Source organism: Moschus berezovskii, chromosome 5 (assembly GCF_049115385.1).
Source record: "Moschus berezovskii isolate FMDL1 chromosome 5, NW_MosBer_1.0, whole genome shotgun sequence".
Lineage (NCBI taxonomy): Eukaryota > Metazoa > Chordata > Mammalia > Artiodactyla > Moschidae > Moschus > Moschus berezovskii.
In genome coordinates, this window is record NC_142464.1 from 51,338,192 (window position 1) to 51,348,672 (window position 10,481).

The following is a 10,481-nucleotide window of genomic DNA, read 5'->3' on the forward strand; positions in this document are numbered from 1 at the left end:
AAAATACAACGGCACTAACTTCCAGTCAGATTTTTTGAGGTTTAGCCACCATGGCAAACTGGCAATAACTACTTGCTTAGCAACATTTATGCTTTCTGATCTTTCTCAACACTATAGGCATATCTCTGTCATCCACTTCCACAGAGTTCTGGGTTTTAAAACTAGTTTTTATTCTTATCTATAACTGGAAATCACACGAGATCCAGTCATCTTTTTTGTGCTTGTTATCTTGGTATGAAGGATCATTCCCCCTTTTTTCACTTTTGAGTTTTGACTCGTTGGGTCAAGGATGCACCTGAATTCCATGCTGCTGTGCTCTATGGAACCCCTCTCTATCAGTGATCCATCCATATGCCAAGTGTCTGGACTCTCAGAAATGACACGAGAAATCCAGGTGCAGGTCTCGAAGTTTGAAAACTCATCATTCCTTTCTGTGGCAGAGTACCCTCCAATTCTTCCTGAGGATCCCTGTTTCAGAGTCTCACAGAAAGTCTGGATTCAGGGGGTAAATCATTTACTGACTGGGCTACAATATATCTGCTTATTCATTTGTTCATCATATATATTTTGGGCTATGAAAAAATGTCCAGACAGCTTTAAGTGGCCAGTGCCAAAAGTTGATACAATTGTAATCCTATGTTTATGACCAGTTGTTATCCTGCAAACATGACTGTCTCAATTTATTTGTTTAACTATTTTAGCTAAATAATAAGAAGATGACTAGCCCTCATGCTGAACCCATCACCTGTTTCCTTATGTCTACCAATTTGCTTGGACCTAACCCTTTCCCTTCTGCTTTCACAAGGCATTGACTACCTACATATTTGTATTTCCTTGCTTTTTAAAATCATTTTTAAACAAAGTATTGTTTAGTTTTGTTTTTGAATTTTGTAAAAAAGAGTACCATATGCTCTTCCAGGATGTCATTTTTTTTTTCACTCAGAATTATTTTACTGAGATTTATTTTTCTAGCTGCATGTACAGTTGATTCTCATTATTTGCCACTCTGAATACTCAATTAGCCAATATTGAATGATTACTCCTAGCAGAAATGCAGGTTAAGTTCCTAGGAGCCTTTGGTTACAATATTTTTGTTAACTGATTAATACCTAATCTTGTTTTGTGTGTATTTTTGTTTTATGACAGCTATTTAACATATCCTGCTGATTCTTTGGGCTTCCCTGGTAGCTCAGAGGGTAAAGCGTCTGCCTGCAATGCAGGAGACCTGGGTTCAATCCCTGGGTCAGGAAGATCCCCTGGAGAAGGAAATGGCAACCCATTCCAGTACCCTTGCCTGGGAAAATCCCATGGACAGAGAAGCCTGGTAGACTACAGTCCATGGGATCGCAAAGAGTTGGACATGACTGAAGCGACTTCACTTTAACACTGACCTCTGAGCCAACAGGACCATAACTCATGCCTGGTCAAAGCTTATATAACATATGCATTTTCTCTGTAAGTCATATGACCACCTTCTTGCACTTAGGACCATTTGGAAGAACTTTGGCAACTACACTTGGAGGCCATTTAAACAGTAAAATCATCAAAAGATGTACAAAAGTGAGAAAAGTATGGCATGGAACAGACTGTGAAAAGGATACACATTTCCAGAATGAGAACTGAAATAAGAAGGCAGAGTATCTTGTGTATCAGTCAACTCAAATTTCACACTCTATGTGTCCAAAGGTGACCCGAAAAGTGTCACTTGTATTTGTTTTGGGGCTATACAAACAAATTTTAGCAAGGTGGAAACATGCAATTATTGAATCAGAGAATAACAAAGGTTGGCTGTGGTTATCTTTCATTCATTTTTATTGCTGTATAATACTTCATCTTGTAAAGATTTGAAAGAACTACACTTTTGTTAGTGAACATTTGAGATTTTAGGAAGAAATTTTTTAAATAAGTTTAAAGTTTTCCTTCCTTGTACTTGAATTGATCATGCTACTGAAATGATTGTGCAGTGGAAAGTGTTGTTTTCATGTAAATACAATATTCTGTACTTACATGGCAAAATGCTGACAGCTATCTGATATTAGTCTAATTATTTACTATATATATTTAACACTTGACTTTGTAACAAAAACAGAGATGCCTTAGATGCAGTGTAGTTTTTATCACAATTTTTTAAGACAAGTATTTATTCTATGTTAAAAATATGTGTGTGCACTGTGATAAACTCTGAAAACAGAATTAAAAGGATGATCATTGTCCTCCATGATTTCCAAGTCTGTGTCAGGTGACATAAAATTACAAATAATAGTATAAATAGCCAAAGTAGAATAGGCTTTCCAAAACTGAGTACCAAGAATGTTGATCTCTGCATCAAACTATCAGATAAAGTTTCCAGGAGGAGGTGGGGATGATGTTGTTATTTGAAACATGATGATATCTACACTAGGATACTTTCGTGACACTTTCCAATGGAAAATTTGCAAAATATCTGGGCCTTATTATTTCTTGTCTTATTTGAAATACAGAGAGACTAGATTTGGTCTTTACACATGATCTTTTCCGTCAACTTCATATAGTCTTCTCTGTTTACAGTAAATAAGGGCTTTGTATGCTGTGAACTGGTTTTGGCTGTGGTATGTTTTGATGAAATAGAATTTATCCTCCACTATACTGGTCCCATCACTTCATGGGAAATAGATGGGGAAACAGTGGAAACAGTGTCAGACTTTATTTTTTGGGGCTCCAAAATCGCTGCGGATGCTGATTGAAGCCATGAAATTAAAAGACGTTTACTCCTTGGAAGGAAAGTTATGACCAACCTAGATAGCATATTAAAAAGCAGAGACATTACTTTGCCAACAAAGGTCCATCTAGTCAAGGCTATGGTTTTTCCCGTGGTCATGTATGGATGTGAGGGTTGGACTGTGAAGAAAGCTGATCGCCGAAGAATTGATGCTTTTGAACTGTGGTGCTGGAGAAGACTCTTGAGAGTCCCTTGGACTGCAAGGAGATCCATCCAGTTCATTCTAAACGAGATCAATCCTGGGTGTTCATTAGAGGGACTGATGCTAAAGCTGAAACTCCAATACTCTGGCCACCTCATGAGAAGAGTTGACTCACTGGAAAAGACTCTGATGCTGGGATAGATTGGGGGCGGGAGGAGAAGGGGACGACAGAGAGTGAGATGGCTGGATGGCATCACCAACTCGATGGACATGAGTTTGAGTGAACTCCGGGAGTTGGTGATGGACAGGGAGGCCTGGCGTGCAGTGATTCATGGGGTCACAAAGAGTCGGACATGACTGAGCAACTGAACTGAACTGAACTGATACATCCTAAAGGAGATCAGTCCTGGGTGTTCATTGGAAGGACTGATGCTGAAGCTGAAGCTCCAATATTTTGGCCATCTCATGCAAAGAGTTGATTCATTGGAAAAAACCCTGATATTGGGAGGGATTGGGGGCAGGAGGAGAAGGGGACAACAGAGGATGAGATGGCTGGATGGCATGATCAACTCGATGGACATGAGTTTGGGTAAACTTCGGGAGTTGGTGATGGACAGGGAGGCCTGGCGAGATGCGATATATGGGGTCGCAAAGAGTTGGATAGGACTGAGCAACTGAACTGAGCTGAACTGATACTGCCGTAATCTTTGGTTACATGTGTACTACATTTGTGCTACTTCAGAATTTCATGTTTCAAACACGATTGGCCCCTCTTGTCTGAATAGTGTCAGTTCCTCTTCACAGGCACCCAAACCTTGTCAGTATGAGCTAATGCTTTCAATGTGCAGTTCTCAAACCAACCCTCGTTAGAAAAAAATCATTCTTCACCCTCACGCTATGGCTTCCCTGGTGGCTCAGTGGTAAAGAATTCTCCTGCTAATACAGGAGACTTGGGTTTGATCCCTGGGTTAGGAAGATCCCCTGGAGAAGAGGATGGCAACCACTCCAGCATTCTTGCCTGGGAATTCCCATGGACAGAGGAGCCTGGCGGGCTACAGTCCATGGGGTCGGGGTGGCAAAGTCGGATGCAACTAAACAACAACACTCTCATCCCAGACCTAATGAGTCTGAACTTCCTAGGGTGGGTTCCTATGGTCTGTGATTAAAGAAATCTTTCAAGTGATTCCAATGCATACTAAAGTTTGAAAACAAGTGCAAAAGGATATCTTTATTGATTTCACCTGTCCCTAAACATCGGAGGCCTGGCGTGCTGTGATTCATGGGGTCACAAAGAGTCGGACACGACTGAGTGACTGAATTGAACTGAACTGAACTGAACTGAACTGAAACATCAGATTTTGTCAGGACTGTGAATTGATCAAAGAATGTTTTCTGGCTGTATCTAAAATAAGGACTTAGGGTAAGAATTAAGAAAGAAAGTGATCAGAAGATTCTAAGTTGTAAATCACAAAAGGTAGGGCATAAATGCATTACATGGGTTAGAATTGAGAAAGCACTTAGATAAATGAAGAAATATCCCATTGTAGCCAAACCCACATGTCAGTACCTGGAAGCAGCACTTAAGTCTGTTTCTTTAGATCCACCCAAATGGATTTATAGATCCATGGCACAAGTGTCTGTGCTCATTCTATATAAAATATGATCCACCATTCAGCAATATTGAAGTCATCTGGGTACTTTAACAACTAAAGAATCTTGGCACTCTATCCCAGACTCATTGAACAAGATCTGCTTCAAATAAAATCCCCAAATGACCAGTTGCACATAAAGTTTTGAGAGCATTGGTCTAATCTTTTGTGCAATAGGACATGGTATATGTTGCTTCTTAATTTTGAGTTGATGAAAGAATGAATAAAACTGCCATAAGTCATGTAGCCTTTAGATATTAGACAGAAACACAGTTAATAAAAGTAAGCACTTGTCTAGCTCCTGTGTGCTGAGCCTCATTTACAAATGTTGATGTTGTTTAGTCACTGAGTCACGTCTGACTCTTTGCAGCCCCACGGACTTCAGCATACCAGGTACATACACAATGGAATATTACTCAGTCATAAAAAGAGCAAAATAATGCCATTTGCAGCAGCATGGGTGGACCTAGAAATTGTTATCCTGAGTCAAGTAAGTCAGGCAGAAAAAGACAAATACCATATGATATTGCTTATATGTAGAATCTAAACATGGTACAAATGAACTTATTTACAAAACAGAAATAGAGTCACAGATGTTCAAAAAAAAAAAAACTTATGGTTACCGGGGGGAAAGAAGAGAGAGGAGGGATAAATTGGGAAATTGGGATTGACATATACACACTGCTATATATGAAACAGACAGGAATTCTACTTAATACTCTGAAATGACCTACACAGGAAAACAATATTAAAAAAGAGTATGTGTATGTATATATATATATATGCATGTATGTACATGTATAACATTCACTTTGGTGTACAGCAGAAACACAATATTGTAAATCAACTGTATGCCAATAAAAATTTAAGTAAATAAATAGCTAGATATGTTAGATACATTGATTCATTTAAGCCTTATAACAACCCTATAAAGTAGGTATTGCTATATCCACATTTTATACATTGAAGTTGGGTCACTTATTCAAGGATATTTATTTAATATGGGAGAGAATTACGTTCTAAATTTCACTGATTTAGCCCCTCACGTTGTAATATTCCTAAGGCTCTTTCCAGTGATTCTCAAATGAACAGAGAACTATAATGCACTTGATTAGATTAAGGAGTTGTGCTGGTTTTCTAGAATCTCATAACCAGACTATGGACAATGGCACAGATTATATCCAACTGGAATCTTTTCCCCACAATCCTCATTATTTCTTTTAGAGAGAGACTTCTGGACTCTTAGGCTCCCTAAGTTTTCTGACAGCTAAATCTAGGATAAAGACCTGGGCCCATTATGGATCAGCTGCTTCTGGGTTCTCTTGGTGTCTCCCTATCTAGAGAGAAACTTTATCTCTTTCAAATAAACCCAGAGAAAGGGTTTGTATCTGTTTTGTAACACCTAGGGTTTTCTAGCCTTACTCAGTGCAGAGGGTTAAATTCTTCATCTTAGGAAACACATTCTTGCTGGACATCTGAACTGCCTCCTTCAATCCACCCATTGTCACCAATTAACAAAGATAGTTTAGTCTATACTTCATTTAATATAGCTGATATCTTAGTATGTTCTGGAATCAAGTATGGATTCTTTTCCCTCTTCAAAACCATTAAGATGCACACACCAAGGGAAACAAGACTGCCTTTTCAGAATTTTCATAGCAAAATTACTCAGTAACTATAATAGCCATAAGTATAATCTAATTAAACTGCTTCCATACAGTGAAGAATTTAGACTTCTGTGACATTGTACAAGCTCTACATTGGCTATTTGGAAAAGTCTTGCTCCTCTTTTGAGATAAACTCACCTCTCCAGAAGATCCCTTTGTCTTATAGCTTTCCATGGCCTCTCCAGAGATCACTTGTTTTCGCTCATCCTCTTCTTCTCAATGACCCTTCTTGATACCTGTATTCTAATATTCACTCCCAGGAAAAAAGGCCGTGAGGACGGGGGCTACTTACTCTTCTTTGAAAATAGCTAATACAGTTATGCCTGGGCACACAGTAGATGAAATAGATATTCATTCAGTGAGTAAATGGATGAATAGCTTGGACTTGCAAGGTGAACCTATTTTGGCATTACATGTGGATTAGTGCAATCTTTGCACACAAAATAAGAATTATCATAGAGATTCATAAAGAATAGCTATTGGAGTTGGTTAAAAGCCCAACACCAAATTGAAATATAATTGTGTTATTTTAGAATACTTACAGAAAATATGGTGATTTATAGCCTAGAATTTTGGAACAGCATCAGAGTGATAAATTTAAGCCTTTTAACCCAATAAGCACACTCACAGGAGAGAGAATATACAGCCACAGGGACAACAATTCAATCTACTCTTGCTCTGCAGCTTAGTGGGTGTCTTTAGGGAACCTGCCGATGTGTCCAGGTAACACTTGGCCTACAGGTGGCTTGGTGGGAAGGTACACATTGACACAGTTGGAAAAAAACAGCTCCCAGGAGAATCTGAGTATTTTCCACAGTTTCTCCTCCTCCTTCTGATCTGTTTTGCCTTGAACTTGCACAATCAAGGGAGGGTTGGTTATGCAAATCCCCGTCTGAATTACCACAAATTTCAAATTGGAAGGATCTGAATTAATGAAGTTTTTACCCAACTGTATTCCATTTCAGCTCTTCCAGATAAAATGTGCTATGGAAAATTTGGAGGCAGTCCAGAAGACAGCAACTAAAATGATGAAAGGTTTGACTAATATCCCCTCTGAGGAAAGGCTAAAAGAGTTTATTTAGCCCACAGAAAAGAAGGCTGAATAAGGAATTAATAATAGTTCTCAAGTATATGAAGAATTGTGTGAGTGACAAGAAGCAGATTTCCTTACTTCTAATGAGTCCAGAACAAGAGGAAAATGGCTCGAGACAGGGGGAAACCATGTGTCATCCTTAGAAAGCCTTCCTGGCTTTACAAGACTCAGAACACTGACACCATAGGGACTGCTCCAGTGGATGTCTTATGAACAACCTAAACATTTACCTTTTTCCATGGACTCCTGTTAAGTCTTGCCTGAATGCAGGTGGCGTAGACTAAGTGACTTCTCGGCGTCCCCTCTAACCTGGAGATTCCATTTGATGAAAGGTCATTTGCTTGAATTGATTAGAAAGTTAAAATTGCACTCCTGGATCAGTGGATTTGTACTGCAAGAGAGAACCTTTCAGTTCCGAATGGCCAGTTTGAATTTCATCCTGTTGGCAGCAACCCAAAGTTATACCACACTGCCAGCACATCCAGGCACACTGCACTATCCAAAGGAATAAGCTTTGTCGGCATTGCACTGAGAGTATTCTATCTTGCTTTTGAAAAAAATGTTTCAGGGCTGCATGAACAACCAAGCCACAGTATCTTTTAGATTTACCTCAGGTACTAAAACAGCAAAACCTCTACAAAAAAGCATTGTGCCAGAGGAAACAAGATGGTCGAGGCTTTAACCCCCACGGACTCTAAAGGCTCTGAAACAAATATGATAGGATCAGAATAAGGATTCTCAGAACATGAGTGTCAAAGATATATGTGAAGGACTTGCAGTCTCCATATTTTCATCTAAAAGACAGGACAGTCACAAACAAGGGATCCTAAAGAGCTACTGTAGTAAACCGAACAGTGAAAAGTCTTCCTGAGAAATTCAAGCAGTCCCCTAGACCTGAAATCAAGGTGACATTCTTGATTCCTGTCTTCCTTTCCACAACTCCCTCCCAAATCCATAGCCAGTTACTCACCTAGCCCTCGACTTCTTCACTCTGTACATCTCTTGTGCATAGCCCTTTTTACATCTTTGTCCCTACCCTCTAACGCATCTTCATTCCAAGCATCAACTGTAGCCTGAAAGAAACCTCCTCACCAGTCTGCCTGCCTCTTTCCACAGGCAAATCACTCTACACACAATAGCCAGAATTTCTAAATTGCAGATCTAATCATACACTTACCTGCTTGGGGGTTCTAGTTGAGTCTCCTGAATTCCAAAATACACGTCAGACTCTATCCCAGTGAGATGTGAGAGACCTTCATAGCCTAACTTCCTTGTGTGAGTGTGCGTGCTTAGTTGTGTCTGACTTTTTGCACCCCTGTGGACTGTAGTCAGCCTGGGTCCTCTGTCCATGGGATTTTGCAGGCAAGAATACTGGAGTGGGTTGCCATTTCCTCCTCCTTTACTTAGCCATATTCATATCCCCTATGGAAAAAGTAATTTCCCATTCTTTCAACAACTCATGGGTTTTTAAACCTGTGTGGATTTCAACACATATTATTTCATTCATGTAAAATGCCTCTTGATTTCTCACCCTAGCTTCCTGCTACATACTTCACACAGATAATTTGTTTTCATATTTCCATTAAAGCACCACTTCCAACAGAAAAACTCCTAAATCCCTCAGGGCTCTTCCAGTGCTAGCACTGTATACTTCTACATTCTCCTGACATAGAGTTATTTTAGTGGTCACTTCTGTTTTGTTTTTTTTTTTGCCTGCTCAAAATTCATGCCCTCTTTTTCTAATTTTCTTTTCTGAGTGATATGAATTCTTGGGTGGTTTGCCATCCAGAATGCCCTGCTTTCCCCTAGCGAACTGGTGAGTTGAGATAAAGCTAGTCCAACTGAGCTTACTCTCTTGGAAACTGAGATCTTGAGTGGAGAGCCATGAGGGTGGAGAATGGTTAGTGCTGATTAATACCAGGGCTGGTGACCTGACAAAACCACTGACTGGTCCCTGACTTTTATCACGGAGTCCCTCTGGCTGCTATCCATTTGGAAGCCTTAGTTACTCAGATTCCCTTTTAGTACTGTGAGCAACTCCACAGCCTTCACATAAACTTTAATTAAATTAACTAGAGCTGACTTCTATTGATTACAACCAAAGACATCCTCACATTTTCAGCTCTTTTGAGACTTATCTTTTATTTGTCTCACTCACATTAGAGGCTGTTTTCTCTTAAAGGGCGGGGAGCAGGCACTTCATGTCCTTTTATACTCATCATTTAATATAATGTCTGTCTTATAATAGGTGCTCATAAATAAGTGAATGAATGATTTACCTTATGGAATGAACATGGGCAAGAAGCAGTGATTAATACCAGTGTAGTGAAAAGATACTAATGTCATTATTCTGGTTTGCATTTTTCGTCAATGATTGGAAGATTTAGCTGGCATACATATCATCATTGGGAGGGATAGAAAATATATTAAATGATGACATCAGGTCCTCAAATGCTATAAGCAATCTAAAAGGATGAGTTACACATTTAGAAAAAGTTTTATTGAGATATAATTCACATACCATAAAATTAATTTAAAATATATAATTCATAGGTTTACAAGGTAATTACAGTGAAGCCATCGCTAAAATCGAGCTCTAGAATATTTTCATATTCTAGAAACAAGACCTCATACTCACTAGCAGTCACTCCCCATCCCCCACTCCCATCCTCAGCTCTAAGCAATCACTAATTTACCATCTGGTTCCATAAATTGGTCTTTTCTGGACATCTCGTATAAATAAAATCATACAATATACTTACTACATGTGTGACTATCCTCTTTCACTTAGCATGAAGTTTTCAAGGTTTATCCATGTTGTAGCATGTATTTATACTTCATCCCTATATTTTCTGAGTAAATAAATATTTAATTGTGTGAATAAACCACATTCTGTATATCCATCCATCAGTAGATAAACATCAGGTTTGTTTTAATTTTTGATAAGTATAAATAATGCTGTTGTGAACTATACAAGTGCTTTGTTGCTTTATGATTTTCTTTTTATTTGGTGTATATTAGAATTGGAATTGCTAAGTCATATGGTATGCTTATGTTTAACTTTTAAAAACTACCAAACTCTTTGGAAAAGTGACTGCATTTCCACCAAAAATGTGCCATGCTTTCAATGTCTTAGAAAAGTATTCTGCCATTTTTAAAAACTGGGTGTCTT

At 38.8% G+C, this 10,481-nt stretch overlaps 1 long non-coding RNA gene across 1 annotated transcript in view; it reads left to right on the forward strand.

Annotated features, from left to right (window-relative positions):
• LOC148777828 (uncharacterized) overlaps positions 1-10,014 on the forward strand; it is a 99,823-nt gene extending 89,809 nt beyond the window's left edge. Inside the window, exon 3 of the long non-coding RNA XR_016037434.1 lies at positions 1,147-10,014. This is a non-coding gene — a long non-coding RNA (uncharacterized LOC148777828). The remainder of the gene's footprint in view (positions 1-1,146) is intronic.
• Positions 10,015-10,481: the final 467 nt, after the last annotated feature.